The sequence below is a fragment of the Pteronotus mesoamericanus genome, unplaced genomic scaffold, assembly GCF_021234165.1.
Source record: "Pteronotus mesoamericanus isolate MK-2021 breed Mesoamerican mustached bat unplaced genomic scaffold, CSHL_Meso_final contig_40, whole genome shotgun sequence".
Taxonomy (NCBI): domain Eukaryota; kingdom Metazoa; phylum Chordata; class Mammalia; order Chiroptera; family Mormoopidae; genus Pteronotus; species Pteronotus mesoamericanus.
Genome location: NW_026555150.1, coordinates 2,251,599 through 2,265,403, shown reverse-complemented (window position 1 = coordinate 2,265,403; position 13,805 = coordinate 2,251,599).

Sequence of the window (13,805 nt, the reverse complement as noted above, 5' to 3'; positions counted from 1 at the left end):
AGAGTATAATATTAGGTTTGAAATAAAATAAAGAAAATAGTGAACAAAAGGGAACTAAAACCACAGCAGGGTCAATAACAATGACAGCTGAGCAGAGATTAATAAGTATATTATAAGAAAGAGAAAAGGGAATATGAGATGTCTATAGTACAGAATCTTGATTTTGAGAAGATAGAAGGAAGAGAAATAATAAGTCTAAGGAATAGAATCCAGGATAAGAATGGGAAAATATAAAATTTCAAACTCCAATAAGCAAGAGCAGGAGGAAAGCAAAATGGATTAAGACAGGGGGAGAGTAACCTATGAGATTTGAAATAAAAAATAGTGAATAAATAGGAGTATGCTTGATGAAGAACAGCAATAATTGTGATATCAACACCCAACAAGCCACAAATTATAAAGGTGGAAAGAAAATAAGAATATTATAAGAGGGGGAAAAGAATGTGAGCTTATTAAAGGAAGGAAGAATGCTTTTGAGATGATAGAGGGAGGAGAAATAGTAAGAGTAAGGAAAAGGAACAAGGTGTAGCATGGGAGAAAATAAAATTTGCAATGAAACTAAGAAAGGGCAGGAAGAAAGCAAAATAAAGTAAAGGGAAGGATGCAAGGTGATATTTGAAATAACAATAAAATAAAAATAATATAAAACCTGAATAAAAAGAATAAAAAATAAGAGACAAAGAGTAGTAAATTAGTTGGAATATAATTGAAGCAAAAGAATAAACATTAAAAGGCTTGTGAAATGAAGAAAAATGAAAATTCTGAAGAAGAGTGAGGTGAAATCCATCTCAGCCATTTGGTGTTTACTTTCTGACTTGTCTTTCTGGATCTGCCTCTGTTTTTTTTTTATCAGCTCAAGGTCCTGGGGTGGGTTGTCCAACTTCTGCCAACACCACCTTTATCACCTTCACCTGCCTCAAAAGGGAGCTAACTTCTGCTGTGATTTGGAGGGTGGCACCCCTCGATCTCCCCTGGGAGACACTGTCCAGTCTTCTGGGAAAACTGAGTGTGTTCCACCTGCTTCTGCACCATGCATAGTGGTCTGTCCCAGTTTATTTCCAGTGATGTATAGTTTCTGATGAATTAGTTGTCTCATGAGGTATGGGGGGCAATCTGTGTAAGAGTGTCAGCTCTCTCGGGCTTGATGTTGATGGCAGCTGTCTGTAGGAGCTGAGGTTGGGCAGGGCCCTGATTTCTCCTTTCTGCACCACTGTCTGATCATCCCACTTTGCTAGCCTCAGTGAAATACTCCTTAGGAACCAGTGTATTTTTTTTTCCCTGAGAGAAGTTCAAAATAGGCACTTTATGTGTTCCTCTTGCTGTCTTTCTTTTGATAAGGAATTTCACATATTAATCTTCTGGAAGTATTCTCACTTCTAAATGGATATGCAGAGGGGATAATTCTAAATGCAAAGTATATATTATCAGTGGTAGATTTCCAGATATGATTTCTTGGGAGTATGGGGAAGATACTGGGGAGAAGGATGGCTGAAGTCATGGCATTTGAATAACCACCTACTCTAAATATACATAAGAGTGATACTGGTAAATGACTGGCAGTTACACTCATTAAGTTTGGTTTACATTGGCATAATGGCATCAGTTCTCTGTGGCTTGGTTACCTACATTGAATGCTATTGTCACATGCTGAAAAGATGGGGATTGTTATTGAATTGTCACTGGTCACACTGAAATAGCCATGGAAACAAACTCATTACCCTAATTTACAACTAACCATCATATATTAATCTAAAAAAGTAAAACTGTATATTGAGTATTCAGAACAAAAAAGTACTTCTTCCTTGATATTTCTTCAAGTGCAGTTAAGCCTAAGCACATTTATAACATACACAGTTCGTTAGAGAGGGCTGTAACCTCCCTGAACCCTTCAATTTCTGGAGACATCTTGGCTCCAAAGTATTCAAGAACTTGTCCCTATTTCCTTAGAGAACCTGCTTCTCTTCTTTCACCCTGGCTGTCAGTCACTGAAAGAACACAAAATAGTATTTTTCAAGCTGGTGTTCTGTGGAACACATTTGGTAAAGTAAGTTCCTGTGGAAAGGTACATTTAGGAGACCTGAGTTTCCAGAGTGCCCTTTAGAATGATGCCATTCATATAAACATAATAAAACATTGGAAAAGTTCAAAGGTGAAAGAATCTGCTTAACTTCATTTATCCCAGCATCTTGTTAACTAAATTGAGTCTTTTGTCAAATAACAATTCTTTTAAAAAAATCCCTCATATCTAATATACTATGGAGCAAAACTTGGAGAATTCTGACTCACATGGTATACACTTCAAGGTTTCTTTCTTTTTGTTTTAAATGTACAAATGATTAAAAGAAAATAATATATTCATAAAGATAGATTTTTAGCATTCCTCCAGGAATTGGTTAAAGATGATATTCTTTTCCTTTTTTCAATTTATTCATTTTTAGCCCTGTTAAATGTGGCTCAGTAGATTGAGTGCCATACTGCAAACCAAAGGGTCACTGGTTCAATTCCCAGTCTAGGGCACATGCCTGCGTTACAGGCCAGTTCCCCAGTAGGGGGCACACGGAATGCAACCACATATTGATGTTTCTCTCCCTCTCTCCCTCCCTTTCCCTCTCTAAAAATAAATAAATAACTTTTTTAAAAAAATTTAAAAATGTATCCATTTTAACCATCAAAATTTCCTCAATAACCACTAATCTTGGATAGTATCAGCCTACGAATTTTGAGGAATAGCTTAATATAGTAGCAGTTATATAAGCTTTGTAATTGGACAAAACTGTCTTTAAATCCAGTTGATTCACTAATTAATTATGTCATCTTTTGCAACTGAATTAGTGTTTTAATAATCTCAAATTTTTACCTGTGAAATGGGGGTGATACTAACGTCACAGATTTTTGGAGATTAAATAATACAATACATATAAAATATTTGGAGTATTTTCTCCTCCTCTTTTTCAATCTTCATCACATAAATAAGTTTAATCCTTTCTACAAGTATGCTTTATCAGAAAAGTAGTATTTCATAATTCTGCGTTTTCACAAGCACACTGTTAATTTTAAAAAGGAAATGTTTATTTACTTGCAGAACTAAAAAAGCAAAATTTTCCACAAGTTGTCATGTGTATATAAAGAGCCATCATTTTCTTGTACTTATTAAACTTCAGGCCTGAAAAACCAGTAAGCTGTTATGACCTTGCCAGCAATAGCTCAAGCTCTTGCTATTAAATGTGGGATGCCACACATACCATTCCAAAGTATTGGCTTTAGCAACAAATGAATTATTAAACGTCAAATTGTTATTTCCCGTGACAGTTTCCAAATGGACTGGATCTGCACTAACAAGTAGTGAAATGTGCCTCCAGCCACCTTGCAGCTGTGGAAGAAACGGATCGCGACTCCAGTGGACTCATTTTACCTGGCAGCAGAGCACTGCAAGGCTCCCGCACCTGTCAACACACATTTCTCTTCCAATTTCCTCGAGCCCCTTCTTGAAATCATTCTTGTTTAAAGAGAAAATCAAGAGCTATTCAAAGCAATGGCTTTTTATAAGGACATTTCAAGTACAATCAAATCCAGATAGTTTACTTATATGGTGTCTATGTTGTCAATTAAAATTAATTGACTTTATTTTCTTAATTTTCCATCATTCTCTTTCCTGTTTCACCCTCTAAATATGTTGAAAAATTATAGATTCATTAATTAAATTAATTATAAACCAAATAGCATTGAATATCTCCAAGAAAAGGAAAAAATCAGAAAATATTTTAAGCTTTGTAATTAAAGTGAGAAGTAAAATAAATTTTTAGATCAAGTTAAAATGTTTATTATGTGTTGATGAACAAGTTTTACTGGGGCATAGGTCCTCCCTCTCAAAAATGTAACATTATCAATTATTCAGGGTTTTCAAATTACATGAATAAAGGCTGACATATTATTAAATACAAGCAAATTATTGTCCAAGGAAATATATTGATCAGTTGCCTCCTGTATGTGCATGACTAAGATCAAACCTGCAACCTAGGTATGTTCCCTGGCTAAAGATCGAACCTGCAATCTTCTGGTGCAAGGGACTACAGTCCAAGCAACTGAGCAACTTGGCCAGGGCCTTTTTTTTTTCCCATTTTAATTCATTTTTATTTTTCAATTACAATTGACATATATTATTATATTTGTTTCATGTATACACCACAGTGATTAGACATTATAGATAACTTACCACGTGATCATCCTGATAAATCTCGTACCCATGTGACACGACACATACTTATTAGAATATTATTGACTATATTCACTGTGCTGTACTTTACATCCCCATGACTATTCTGTAACAACCAATCTGTACTTCTTAATCCATTTACCTTTCTCACCCATCCCCCATCTGCCAACTATCAAATTTTCTCTGTATCTATGAGTCTATTTCTGTTCTGCAAGTTTGTGTATTTTGTTTCTTAGATTCAAGTGTTGATAGATATGTATTTATTGCCATTTCATTGTTCATATTTTTGTTGTTGTTCTTTTTTTAAAGATTTTATTTATTTAATTTTAGACAGGAGGGAAGGGAGGGAGAAAGAGGGAGAGAAACATCAATGTATGGTTGCCTCTCATAAGCCCCTCACTGGAAACCTGGCCTGCAACCCAGGCATGTACCCTGACTAGGAACTGAACCAGCAACCCTTTGGTTCACAGGCCAGAGCTCAATCCACTGAGCCACACCAGTGAAGACTGCCTTCTTCTTCCTTATTTCTTTCTTCTTTCTTCTTCCTCCTCCTTCTTCTTCTCTTCTTTTCTTCTTCTCTCCTCCTTCTCCCCCTTCCCTTTCCCCTTCCCCTCCTCCTCCCTTTTCTCCCCCTCCTCCTCCTTCTTATTCTTCTTTCTCTTCCTTCCTTCCTTCCTTCCTTCCTTCCTTCCTTCCTTCCTTCCTTCCTTCCTTCCTTCCTTCCTTTCTTTCTTTCTTTCTTTCTTTCTTTCTTTCTTTCTTTCTTTCTTTCTTTCTTTCTTTCTTTCTTTCTTTGTTTCATTCTTTCTTTCTTTCTCTCTCTCTTTCTCTCTCTCTCTCTTTCTTTCTTCTTTCTTTCTTTCTTTCTTTCTTTCTTTCTTTCTTTCTTTCTTTCTTTCTTTCTTTCTTTCTTTCTTTCTTTCTTTCTTTCTTTCCTCTCTCCACACCTTTTAGCATTTCATATAATACTGGCTTAGTGGTGAACTCCTTTAGTTTTTACTTGTCTGTCTTTATTTGTCCTTTGATTCTACATGATAGCTTTGCTGAGCAGAGTAATCTTAGGTGTAAGTCCTTGCTTTTCATAACTTTGAATATTTCTTGCCAATTCCTCTGGCAAAGTTTCTGTTGAGAAATCAGCTGACAGTCTTATGGGAGTTTCCTTGTAGGTAACCAACTGCTTTTCTTTGCTTCTTTTAAGATTCTCTCTTTGTCTTTAACTTTCAGCATTTTAATTATGATGTGCCTTGGAGTGGGCCCCTTTGGGTTCATCTTTTTGGGACTCAGTGCACTTCCTGTGTGTGTATTTCCTTCACCAACCTAGGGAACTTTTCTGTCATTATTTTTTCAAATAAGTTTTTAATTTATTATTCTCTCTCTTCTTATGGCAACCCCATGATGTGAATGTTGGTATATCTGAAGTTTTCCACAAGGCACCTTACACTATCCTAATTTTTTTGGCTTCTTTTTCATTTTGTTGTTGGGACTGGATGTTTTCACTTCTTTGTATTCCCAATCATTGATTTGATTCTTGGCATCATCCACTCTACTGTTGTTTCCATGTAACAAAATTTTAACTAGACTTAAAAAAAAAGAGAGAGGACCCTAATAAATAAAATTAAAAATGAAATGGAGAAATAACAACTGACACCAAATAAGTATAAATGATCATTAAAAAATATTATGAACAACTCTGTGCCAACAAATTGAAAAGTCTGGATGAAATGGATAAATTCCTAGAAGCATACAATCTTCCAAAACTCAATGGGGGAAAATTAAAAGTGTTTCTCTTAAAATCAGGAATAGGACAGGAATGTCTGAATCACCACTTTTATTGAACATAGTACTGGAAGTCCTAGCCACAGCAATCAGACAAAAAGAAAAAATAAAAGGAATCCAAATTGGAAAGGAATAAGTAAAACTGTCATAATTTGCAGATGATAATATACTGTATATAGACAACCCTAAGATTACACCAAAAAACTAGTAGAACTGATCAACGAATTCAGTGAAGTAGCAGAATATAAAACAAAAATTAAGAAATCGGTTGCATTTTTATACACTAATAGTGAATTAACAGAAACAGAAACTAAAAAAATAATACCACTTACAGTTGCATCAAATAATATCTAGATATAAATTTAACCATAGAGGTAAAATACCTGTACTTGGAAAATTATAAGACACTGAAGAAGAAATTAAAGAAGATACAAACAACTGGAAACACTTATTGTGTTCATGGGTAAGAAGAATTAATGTTGAAACATACATACTACCCCAAATAAATCTACAGATTCAATACAATTCCTATAAAAATACCAATGGCATTTTTTCACAGAAGTAGAACAAATAATCCAAAACTTTTTACAGAACCACTGAAGACCTTGAAGAGCCACAGCAACTTTTAGAAAGAAGAATAAAGTTGGAGGCATAATGTTATCTGACATCAAAGTATACTACAAGGCTATAGTAATTAAGATGATATGTTGGCAGCATAAAAATAGAAATATATATCAATGAACAAAATATATACAGACCCTAAATAAACCCAAGCCTACATGGTCAATTAATATGTGACAATGGAGATAACAACATACAATGGGGTGAAGACAGTCTATTCAATAAATGATGTGGAAAAATTGGACAGATATATGCAAAAATTGAAACTAGATAGCTACTTACACTATATAAAAGAATAAGAACAAAATGGATTAAAGACTTAAATGTAAGACTTGAAATCATAAAATTCCTGGAAGAAATCATAGGCAGTAATATCTCCAACATTGCTCATAATAATATTTTTTCTGATATATCTCTTAAGGCAAGAAGGACAAAATAAAAATAAACATATCATACTACATTAAACTAAAATGTTTTTGCACAGCATAGGAAATCAACAACAAAACAAAACAAAACAAAACAACCTACTGAAAACTACAACATTGAAAAGACTGGTGTTTGCCAGACAGGAGGAGGATTGGAAAACTGGGTGAAAAAAAAAGAAGGGATTAAGAAATACACATTGGGAGAGTTTTTGAAAATGGTGGAGGAACAAGTGGAAGTCACACTGATCTCCTCCCAGAACCAACTTGGAATTACAACTAAATTGTGGAGAAATCACCTGGAACAAACAACTGAACCATAGCGAGAGAAGAGCCTTATAACTTTGGAGACAGAAGAATTGGCTTTAGCGCAATCTAACTGGTAAGGAGTGCAGTACAGACCTGAGAAGGTGGGTGGGGTACCCACAGGCGGCAGCACCAGAAGGATATGGAGACAGCCAATTGGATCCCCCTGAGAAGAGCAGGGTCTGAACCAAAAACTGGGATCTCTAGGCTACAGCACCGGAGCCCAAAAAGTACAGAGGAAACAGCCAGCTGCAAAAAGTGGCAGGGTTGCTCTATGCCAGGGACTGGAGGCTGGAGATGCAAAGAACTGTTTAAGGGACTAACGCATAAAATTTTATGTGCAGCCACTTACTGTGGTCTCCGGCAAAGGTGGGGGCAGAGTGGGATAGGCACTCTGAGGAGAGACTGCAGAAGGAGGCTTTGGGGAGAGAACTGAGAGAGGAGCTGGTGGGATCATGCTGCTGACTAATCCCCCATTCAGCAGCAGCCGTCTTGCTCAGGCAGAGACCACTCTCCCTGAACGTCATCAGAAACAAAGGACCCAAGAGCCCTGCCACAAGGCGGGATTCCACCCAGCCCTCTCCTGTCTAAGCTGACTGCTGAGTGCAGAGTGGCAGCTATAGACAGTAGACCCCTGGGTAAAGGAGATACAAAGAGATCTGGAGACACTTGAGGAGAGACTGGGGATGGAGGCTTTGCTGAGAGAATGGAGAGAAGAGCCAGCAGGATCCCAGTGTAGATTCCTCCCTCATATGGCAGCAGAGGGAGAGGACCCAATAACCCAGCCCAGAGGAGAGATTCCACCCCACCCTGAGCTGTCTAAGGTGACCTGCTGAGTGCAAATTTACTAGATTAACAACTGAAGGAGACAGTCACAAACAGTAGATTCCTGGAAGTCTCCAACAGACTGCCTAAGGTCAAACAGAGATGACATCTGACATCATCAGAGGCAGATCCAGAAAGTAAAAACAGCGGTCTCCAATCATAGAAATTCACACCACAAAGTCAGGAAATCAAGACAGCACAACTTAAGAAGCAGAAGCAAAAGAGAAAGGTCTCACAAATAATGGGAAGACAAAGAAATACACCCCACTTGAAGGGAAAGGAGGAATCCCCAGAAAGAAAACTCAATGAAATAGAGGCAAGTAAACTATCAGATATTGAGTTCAAAACAAAGGATTTAAGGAAGCTAAATCAGCTCAGTGAGCTCAGAGGGAATTACAAAAAAACTACAGGGAAACTATGAGGAACTTACTGCAAATTATATCAGCAAGAAAAAGGACATAGAAACTATCAATAAGAGACAAGAGGAAATGAAGAATACAATTTCTGAATGGAAAAACACAGTAGAAGGAATCAAAAGCAGGCTAGAGGAAGCTGAGGACCGAATCAGTGAGCTGGAGGACAAGGTAGAAAAAAGCTCCCAGAAAGAGCAGGAAAATGAAAAAAAAAGACTCAGAAAGAATGAAGAGGCATTTAGGGAAATGCAGGACAACCTGAAACGTAATAATATCCATATAATAGGGATAACAGAAGGAGAAGAGGATGAGGAAGGGATAGAGAAACTTTTTGAAAAAGTTTATAGGAAACTTCCCAAATTGGAGGAGAGAAAAAGCCACACAAGTCAAAGAAGCACAGAGGGTCCAATTCAAGAGGGACACAATGAGGCCCACTCCAAGGCACATCATCATTAAAATGGCAACTATCAAAGACAGAGAATCCTAAAGCGAGCAAGGGAGAAATAGGTAGTAACATATAGGGAAGCCCCAATACTGTTAGCAGCTGACTTCTCAACAGAAATTCTGCAAGCTAGAAGGGAATGGCAAGAAATATTCCAAAGCATGAAAAGCAAAGGTCTGCAATGAAGACTGCTCTACTCAGCAAGTCTCTCAATTAAAACGGAAGGCAAAATAAGGAGTTTCTCAGACAAAAGAAGGCTAAAGGAATATATCTCCACCAAACCAGCAGTGCAAAATATGCTAAAGAGACTGCTTTATGATGAAAAAAATTTTCTATGAATACATAGTTCCTTTCAGAGTTGCCAATACTTGATATTACCAATATTTTTAATACTCATTAATCTGATTGTGACAATGATGTTGTTTTAATTGTTCCTTTATTATTTGTTGAAACTAAACCTGTTTTAGTATATTTCTTTCCTATTTCTATTGTTTTTTTTTTTTTTTTTAGAAAAAGCTTTAAATGATTTTTTGGTATTCTTTATCCATTTATTGATTAAAGGTTTGTAGAACTTTTTTCCCTAAAAAACAAAAACCAAAACCCTATTCACCATGTTTTAGATGTGTTGCAAATAATTTCCTATTCTATTCCTTGTCCTTTAAGTTTTTTTATATGTATATTACTATATAGTTAAATATTTAATATAGTCATATTGTCAATATTTACTTTATAGCTTCTGGGGTTGAATATTTTAGTTCAGGTCATGAAAAATATTAGTTCTATTTTCTTCTAAAACTCCTTAGATTCTACATATTGATTTTTAGCTCATGTGAATATCTCTTGTATAATGTGTGAAATAGGGCTCTATATTTGTTTTATGTCAAATAATAGTGGTCCAGGGACCTTATTTGTTGAATAAGCCTTATTTTACCCATTATTTGAAATATCAACTTAATCATACATGTATTAATCAGATATATACATTTGTCTCTAGAATGTTCATTATATTTTGTGATCTCCTTGATTATTTCTGTGCTGCTGTCATGTTGGCTTAATTGCTGAGACTTCATAATGGTTTTAAATATTTTTAAATATTTTATACTTAGATATTGAAAAAGATAAATAAAATCAACCTGCATTTAAGAAGGAAATAAAGAGAGAGAGATGGAACTCCTACCTTTTGCAACAACATGGATAAAACTGGAGAATATTAAGCTAGCTGTTATAAGCCAGTTGATGAAAGACTATTACCATATGATCTCACCTATAAGTGGACTCTATTCTACAAAATAACTAATGAACAAAAGAAACCACAGGCACGGAAACATGGAGCAGACTGAAAGTGACCAGAGGGGAGGGTGGAAGAGGACAATGGTGAAAAGAAGGGGAAGGGACTAGACAAAGAATATGTATAAATGACCTATGGATATGGACAACAGAGTGGGAATTGACTGTGGGAGTGGGGGGTGGGGTAGGATGGGTGGAGGAGGGTAAAGCGGTAAAAATTGAAACAACTGTAATAGAATGAACATGATTTATAAATTTAAAAATAATAAAAATTTAAAAAATGTACAAATACCATATGATCTCACCTATAAGTGGAACCTAACCAACAATACAAAGATGCAAGGAAAATATGACCAGCAACACTGAAAGGAAAAGAAATCAACAGAGACAAGAGGGAAGGAGGGAGGGAGGGTGGGGAAAAGGAAGGGAAGGGGAAAGTCAAGGAACATATAGCAAGGACTCATGGACAAAACCAAAGGGGAAGAGATGAGGGAGGGAAGGGGGAAGGGGGCAAGGGAAAGTGGTGGGGGGTAGGCAGTGACAAATGTATTTGAAAAAATAAATTAAAATAAAATTTAAAAAAATAAACAGAAAAAATGTAAAAAAAGAAAAGAAAAAAAATGCGATATTTAATAAAGAGTAATACAAGAATAAAAAAAGGTGTGATATGGGCACCTGTTAGAGAATATCTGGACAATTTGTAAAGTTGTACATTTTTCCATGTAATACACTACTGTGCATTTACTTTAAAAAATACTTTTAGAGGAAAAATTACAAATTGGTAGTTATGAAATAGTCATGGGGATGTAAAGTACAGCATAATGAATATAGTCAATAATTTTGTAATAACTATGTATGGTGCTTGATGGGTACTGAGAATATCAGGATGAGCACTTTTCAAAGAATTTGATTGTCTAACCAATATGCTGTACAACTGAAAGTAATACAAAATAATATTAAATGTAAACTGTAATTAGCCCCAGCTGGTGTGGCTCAGTGGATTGATGCTGGCCTGAGAACCAAAGGGTCACCGGTTTGATTCCCAGTGTAGGGCACAGAACTGTGTTGCAAGCCAGGTCCCCAGTAGGGGGCATGAGACATGCAACTGCACATTGATGTTTCTCTCCATTTCTCCCTCTCTTCATCTCTCTCTAAAAATAAATTAATTAATCTTTAAAATAATAATAAACATAAACTAATTTAAAAATAAAATTTAAATTAAAAAATTGATGAAGATGCATATTTTATGACCTTGTTGAAAACATCAGACAATTTGAGTATGAGCTGTAACTGAAGTTGATTTTGAAAATTGCATACCTATCATCTGCACTTATTCTCCCTTGCTTACACTGTCTCCATTTCCCTTTATTTCTCCATTATGTCTCCATTCCCTTTATTTCTCCATTATGTCTCCATTCGTCATTATTTCCCCTTAGGTATTTTGGGGTAATTTGACCCCAAACACTAGGAGTAGCTTGTGCCAATTATAACACTTTGTTATCTAGGCTCAGTCAAGTCACTGGCTTTGGATTTGGCATGTAATAGAAGGGAGCCATTCAGGGTGAATCTCAATATTCTTCCTTAAAATTCTAAGTGGAAACAGTTTTATTTTCCCTTAGTTGGTAGTCTATGTGGATTTAAAGTTTCAACTACTGTAGCAATATTACATCCATGATGGGAAACAACTTTACCATCACACTAAGACTATGGAAAAATAAAAGCAGAAAGAAACAAAATGCTTCACATTATTGAATTAGACAATCCTGTTTTCTCTCTTTCCTCTGGATTTGCAGATCCATTAGCCAATAAATCCTTTTAATGGCTTAATCCAGCTTGAGTTTTCAGTTGCTTATAACAGAATACATAAACTAATGTATTCTAAATATTAATGGGGAAATTGATTATTTTTATATGTAGGCCTAAAAATTAAAAACATGCTACTTGGTTGTATAGTCATTAAAAAACCAAACTGTTTGTGACCTGAGGACCCATATGACTTTTCATGTCACAGAACACTTGTATGACATCCAAATCATCTTTACTGAAAATTTCCATAACATTCTAAAAGAAATTTTCATTCATAACACCCAGTAAGGCTTAAAAATGTTCTCCCCCCAAAACCCATTTCTCTCAGTGAGGCAGATGACTGTATGCCTCCACATTTCTTCATAAATATCTCAAGACATTTTTTTCTTAAATCAGGAGATACTAGGCTTTAATTTTCCCCCTAATATTTCCCTCTGCTTTTCTCTTTTCTATTTATACTTTTCTCTTTCATGAAAAACTCTCATTTCATCATTTTGGTAAAGTGATCAGTCTGGTTTTAGTCCTTTCATTCATTATATCCATTAACCTGATCTGTGTCACAATGACCTAGGAATCTAGCTAATAGTAAAACAATCATTCTTAATTTGTAGAAATCTTGAATATTTCTCTGTTATTCTTCCTCCCTGTTATACTCATATTTATAATATTGTAGTCTTCAAATTTTAGAAATTTAAGACTAAGAGATGGCTTAAAGTTTGACGAATTAATTCTAGCTGGCTGATTTGTTGGTCTTCATATAGTGAAAATAAAATGAGACCACAATAAACAATGAAAAGATTTCTACTTTTACTTGTTTGAGCTACTAAATAACCAATTTTCAGGGACCTCTTGGTCATTTTCTGTAGTGTTGGAAGGTTGTGGGGCAGGAGCAAAGCTGCTAAGAAATTATATGATAAATGATACCTCTTGATGATTACTCTTTTCTTCTTTCAGTTATTTTTATGTACCTAATCCTAAAACCATCTGTCATCTTCTCTTTATCTGAGAAGATATATGATGCTTTCATTTTACCCTAGAAACAGAGGGCTCAAAAGCAGCACTCAACAGAGCTTAAGATTTTAAATTTTCTACTCAAGCCTGTAAATAACAGTCACATTAAGCTACAATTCAAAAGAATAAATTATTTATGAATTAGTTAATTGGTTTTACTTTAAATGTTAAGTACTTTTTTCAAATTTTATACCAGCTTTATCCAAATCAGATGCTAGTTCATGTTTCTGTTCTACAAGGTCTAGGCAAAGGAGAAATTATATAACCTCAATGTTATATTAGAAAGCTCCATGCCACCCCCCCCATCACAACAGAAACATAAAAAGAAAAGAAAAGGAAAAAATCTACCAAAAATGGCTTAAACTATCTTATAGAAGGTCTGGAAAGTAGTCAATTATCTATAACAATATGAGGAAAGGAATAATGAATAGGGTGAAGATAAATAAAGAATAAAAACATAGTGAAACTAAACAAAACCAAGAGTTGGTTCTTTCAAAAGATCAATAAAATCTTTAGCTAGATTGACTAAGGAAAAAAGAGAGTAGAACTCAACTTACTATAATTAGAAATGAGAGTGGGAATATTACTACTGGTTGTAAAACAATAAAAAGGATTATTAGAAGTACTGTGAGCAATATTAATTTAAAAATGTCTATAACTTTGATGAAATGGATAATTTCTAG